At 36.7% G+C, this 6,000-nt stretch overlaps 1 protein-coding gene across 1 annotated transcript in view; it reads right to left on the reverse strand.

Moving 5' to 3' along the window:
* LOC124777956 overlaps nucleotides 1-5,735 on the reverse strand; it is a 57,892-nt gene extending 52,157 nt beyond the window's left edge. Inside the window, exon 1 of the mRNA XM_047253516.1 lies at nucleotides 5,640-5,735. The gene's annotated coding sequence lies outside the window, so the exon portion shown is untranslated. The remainder of the gene's footprint in view (nucleotides 1-5,639) is intronic.
* Between the last annotated feature and the right edge of the window lie 265 nt (nucleotides 5,736-6,000).

Here is a 6,000-nt window from a genome sequence, read left to right on the forward strand (position 1 = left end):
CGTAAAAGATCGAAGACGCCATGATGATAAGGGCGTATTCTTCATCGGCAGTAGCTGCCACATAGTACACTAGAGACTGCGGATTATATTTATTATTTATTTATTTATTTATGTATTTATTTGTCCATATAAATCTCTTTTTCAGTACACATATTATACACATGATACTGAACAGAAAACCTTTTTACCTATTGGTTTTTCAAATGTCAAACATACATTATTTAAATGTTTATGACAAATTGGATCTATACAGTTAATAACTACAAATTTTTGAAATACTGTATATTTATAACTTATTTCTACAATTAAAGATACAAATTACATTTTTTCTTGCATAAGATACTGTGTGATTGAATAGTAGCAGTTTTTCAGAAGGTAGTCATGTCACAGACTTCTTAAAGCTTTGCAGTTCAGGAAGAGATTTTATATGTCTTGGTAATATGTTGTACAGTATTGTCCTGCATGATATACACCTTTCTGGCATAATGTAGTGTTACAATTATTAACGTGTATGTCACTGTTTGACATGGTACTGTAATCATGGACACTTCTGTTTTGAAGAAAAAGGTTTTCTTTTCTCAGTATGCTTTTTTTGATATGCATGACTACTTCCATATATAAATGCAGGGAAGGGGTAGGATCTTTAGATCTTTAAAGAAAGGTTTGTGTGGTTTTCTGCTGCTCACTTGTTTCATTATTCTTATAATTATCTTTTGTTTCCTGAAAACGGTTATGGCCTGGTGTACATTTCCCCAGAAATTGATACCGTACTTCAGTGTTGAATGTACACAAGCAAAGTGTACAGCCCTAACTGTTTCTGCACTAGTATTGTTGGAGAGAATTCTTATTACATAGCTCATTTTTGCTAGTTTTGAATTTAGGGCTGTGATATGTGTGCTCCATTTAAGATTTCCCTGGATATGAATCCCAAGAAATTTAGTTTCATTGAGAGCATTAATGTTTTGGTTATCTATACATATTACAGGTTGTGCCGGATTTTTATTTTGACCAGTGTGGAAATTAATGAGTACCGTTTTTTGGGGATTAACTATTAGCCTGTTTCTGGTAAACCATTCAGACACTCCTTTTGTAATATCTTTTGCAGATGCAGTAAGATTTTCTTCTTTATTCCCTTCAATCAATAGACTGGTGTCTTCTGCAAACAGTACTGGTTCAGAATCCCTAACATGTGATGGGAAATCGTTAATGTAGCCAAAAAAAGAAAGGGACCTAAAATGGAGCCCTGTGGATCACCATGACTCAGTTCACATGGTTCTGAAAGGTGTACCTGGAGTTCATTTCCTTCCATGTCCTTAATTTCAGTTACCTAAGAGCGATATTCCAAATATGATTTAATCCACTGATTTGGCGCACCTCTTACACCACACCATTCAAGCTTCCTCAGGAGTATAGAATGATCAATCACATCAAAAGCTTTTGTTGGGTCCAAGAATAAACCTGAGATATTTCTGTGGTTGTCCACTGCATATAAGACATGGTTTATCTGATTGAAAGTGGCAGCTTCAACTAATCACTGTGGTCTGAAGCCATGTTGACATCCATAAATAATATTATTCTTGTCAAAGAATGTAATTAGTTTTGAAAGGAACACTTTTTCAATAATTTTCGAAAACACTGACAATAGAGACACAGGCCTATAGTTATCCATACAGTGATGATCACCTTTTCTATTTAGGGGTATTACTTTTGCCATTCTCAGTTGCTGAGGGAAGACACCACATTTAAGGATGAATTGCATATGTCCAATAAAGGCAAAAGTATTTTTATAATATAATCTGTAATACCATCAATACCAGTGGAATACTTCCTCTTTAGTGAATTAATGGTATTTAGGAGCTCTGTTGGGCTTATTGGACAGAGGAATATGGATATATTATTTATTTCAATAGATGAAAGTTCTTTCCATGTTGTATTAGGCGGATTTCCAAATTTTTCCTTCACTAATTTTCCAGCAACAGTTTCATAATAAGAATTGAAACTGTTTGCAACTGCCTTAGGGTCAGTGACATGCTTGCCATCATGTGAGTTGTCTTCTTCCCCGTAAGATCCTGCACAGCTTACCACATAGTTTCATTGGATGACTTTATAACGTATTTGTTATTTTCCTTAAATTACAGCCAAGAAAGAGTAGGCGTTAACGCCCATGGCGCCTTCGATCTCCATCTGTATGCATATGACATCAGGGCAGCATTCCTCTATGAACCGTTTTTGGTTAACAAAACATGAATTCAAGAATTAGATTAAGCCCTCTGTTCAGTCGTTTGTTGAATGCTACTACCCTTAAGTGCCCACAATGGGTAAAAGTGTTTATAATCGTCTTTGGTTACAAAAAGATGAATTCAAGAATTTGATTACACCACTTGATGATAAATTCAAAGCAAACTGAACCATGTGCAACAAACATTTTGTGTTTGGAAAGATGAAATAAATGTCCTTAAAATTATATATGAATAGTAAGTACATCTATTTTTCCATACATATTTATTTTATTATGGTGAATAATGTTTTACAGCAAAATAAGTTGTGATAAAATTATGAATACAGAACAACCTTGCAAATCCGGAATTTCTGGGTGCTCGCAGATTATGGACTTAAAATTATTCTATATCTGAAAGAGAGACAATTGCCAAAACAGCCTGTACCAAATTTCTTGGACTTGAAATGGAAAGCACATATTGAGCAAATGAACAAAAAATTAAGTACTTCTTGTTTTGTGCTGCGTACATAAAAAAATTGTACCAGCTTCAACACCCTTCAGTGTGTATATTATGCCGTTATACACTCTCACCTCCGATATGAGATTATGTTCTGGGGAAATTCTGGAGATGCCATCAAAACATACAAAATTTTTAAAAAAATTATAAGAATAATGGAAGAGGTAGATAATCGCAAATCATGTGGACCATTGTTTCAAAAAGGATGATCCTGCCACTTCTTTGCATATATATACTTCAAAATATAATGTATTTAAAGCAAAACTTATATACAAAAAGACCACTCATCACTCAAAATCACACAATACACAGCTGTGATACAAGACAAAAATTGGATGTACATGTTCAAAGCGCCAACACAAAATTATTTCAAAACAGCCGTATCCATCTTAGTATCAAACTATACAATGCCTTATAAGATACCATTAAACACATTGGTCACTTCAAATCTAAACTGAAGTCATACTTGGTTGATCACTGCTTTTACACAGTAAATGAATACCTACAAAACTAAATTTTTGTGTGTTTACCCAATGTAGTATCATTCAGAAGAACATTTGTATTTTATCTCTCTGTATATAGTGTAACAACATTTATTTAAGTATTCATCATTAATTGATATATTAATGTGTGTTATTATGTACAAAGGTACATTATATGTAAAACTGTTAATATTAACAAAAAAATTCGAATATTTCTTGCACATTGTGCAGCTGTAGAAGAAAAATGGATCAATAAATCAAGATTCCTTCAATTTGAGACTATAAACTTCGTAGTGTTTCTGCAGGCAGTGAGTGTATAGAGATATCCCGCTCGCAGCATCGCGAGTCGATTGGTTGGTGCTAGCTTGTTTACATTTACTACGTTTACATGCGACACATCTTCCGAAAGACGAAAACCGAATTTCGGAAACAGTTTTTCGCTGTCGTGTTTACAAGTTAACGTCTAAAGCGGATTTGCTAGCCCATTTAAATATGGCGTCTGGAAAACAGCTGATCCAGTTGCTGACTCAGTCAACACAATCTTTATTTCTTGTCACTTAAATATTACAGGTAGACAGCTTCATGTGCAGTCTAATATTTCAGGTCGTCCTTCACTGCACAATAAGGCCATATTAACCCAATATTCTGAACACAAGACGTACCTTGACAACCCATGCACATTTCAAAACTTGGTGTGTTTACATAGGAGCGAAAATCGATTGCATAATTGGAAAACCGGCCCCCGATAACTTGACAATTTCGCTAGTACTGCCATAAGAGGAGAAAATCGGCACTACTTAACGATATTCATTTGTCTCCGAGCGTTGCCAACGTCAACCTGCCCCTAGATGCGAAGTATTACAAAAGGTTTGCGTGCACTACCAAATAACTTCTGTAAGCACTTGCTGAGAAGTTTACAGGACAAAAACTTACTCAAGTTTTCTTCTTCATGGCACTGGGGCAAGAATACTTCAGAGACTAGCCGCAAGTACTTGTTACAGAAGTGCAGTTATTCTTAAAACACCAGAGCAGTCGCCACTGCTGTTACATTAATAATAATAGTTAAAAATCGTGACGAAACGCAAAAATAAAAAAATTAGAGTACATATTGATGTTCCCGGGAAACTCCATTCAATTAACTGACATCAAAGGACTTCACTTAGATTAAAACTTTGAGGATGTCGTATGCAAATTTCGAACATCTTTTGTCAATTGTATAATCAAGTATTCGATAACAGGAAACAAAAATGCAGCGCGGTATCTCACAAACTGACTGACGTTTAATTACTCTTCGATTTTTGCAAGAAGTATTTACTACTTATATCAGAAATGTAACGCTCTTATGTTTACAGTAACGTTAAAAAATCAGTTAAAATTTAAAGACGTCTGAACTGGCGTTCTACTTTGCCTTCTGCTGAAACAAATTGATTGGTAAATTCATTTTGCAGTCGCTTGACTGACGGTGCCAGTTACGTGTGTTTAGCGATACCAATGGTACGGTACATCCAACTTCTGTAAGTTTGGGAAGAACTTCCATGAAAAGATAAATCCAACAAATACTTGCAGCAAGATGCAAGTAGAACAAATTTTCTCCCTGCAGCGGTGTCTACGCTGATTTGGAAGTTCCTTACGACTTAAAACTGTGTACCGGGCCGAGACTCGAAGCTGGGAACTCGATCGGGCACACGGTTTTAATTTGTCAGGAAGTTTAAGGGAAGAAACCGTTTACACTAACTTGCAAACTTCTTGAATGTGATGAAACTAGCGTACGTAGATTGGGAGGGGGGGGGGGGGGGTGGGTGTAGATATGGTCGTTCGTAATAATCCACCCAATTCTGTGGTTGTACAGATAGTGTGTCATACCACAGCAGGAAGTTCGATGAAATGCCTAATAAATATGATTTCAGGATTACGACGTCAGAGTGGTTGCAAGACGGGCAAAGAAGCTGCAACTACTCAATGAGTAAAGCTGAACTGTTATCTACAATAAAGGAAAACAAACCAGTCGTGAAAGTGTACGTTGTGGATAATATCGCTGAGAGCAGAGGCCAGAAAGTGTTGCGTTACTGCCCTACAACTGAGATCTAAATCAGATAGAACTGGCATAGGCCAAAATACAACACAATTTTAGGGAGAACAATGACGCTGGTGACATGTCGAAGGAAAGAAGGCAGAATCTTGTTAATGTTGCTTTCTTTTCAGTTACTGCACACCACTGACAAGGTTACTGCAGGAATGTGCAGCAGCTGGAGCAAGAGTACAGGACACGAGATGGAATAATGGAAATGACCATTTTTGTATCCCACCTGGAAGGCGGCGCGTGGGTAGGAGCAGGAAAAGGTAATAGACGTCGGTACTGCAAATACAGTTAAAGCACCTTTACTAGTGCAGAAATATATGCAAACATATTAGATAACTTTACGTGATGACATGTAGATCCGACGTTGTGGCCCCATCGTAACTGATGCAAAATCTCAATAGCAATCTAAGCTGAAGGTATGTGTCCCGACCATCTGCTCTTGATCAAATGGGCAGACCGGCAGAATCTAGAGCGGAGCACGATCTCTCCCGTTCCGGCTAGAGTGCACTGTCGTCAGTCTCTGTCGTAGTGCCAACTTTAGAACTTGTATTTACACCGTGGCAGCGTTGCTATCGATACCACAACCATCGATGAAGTTATTATCAATACCATGCCCTCAAAGCGATGATGATGATGATTATGATCATGAATGCAATGTGTAAACAAATTCCAAAAATCAGTTTTTTTTCTTTCTGCCCACAAT

Source organism: Schistocerca piceifrons, chromosome 2, assembly GCF_021461385.2.
Source record: "Schistocerca piceifrons isolate TAMUIC-IGC-003096 chromosome 2, iqSchPice1.1, whole genome shotgun sequence".
In the NCBI taxonomy this organism is placed as follows: domain Eukaryota; kingdom Metazoa; phylum Arthropoda; class Insecta; order Orthoptera; family Acrididae; genus Schistocerca; species Schistocerca piceifrons.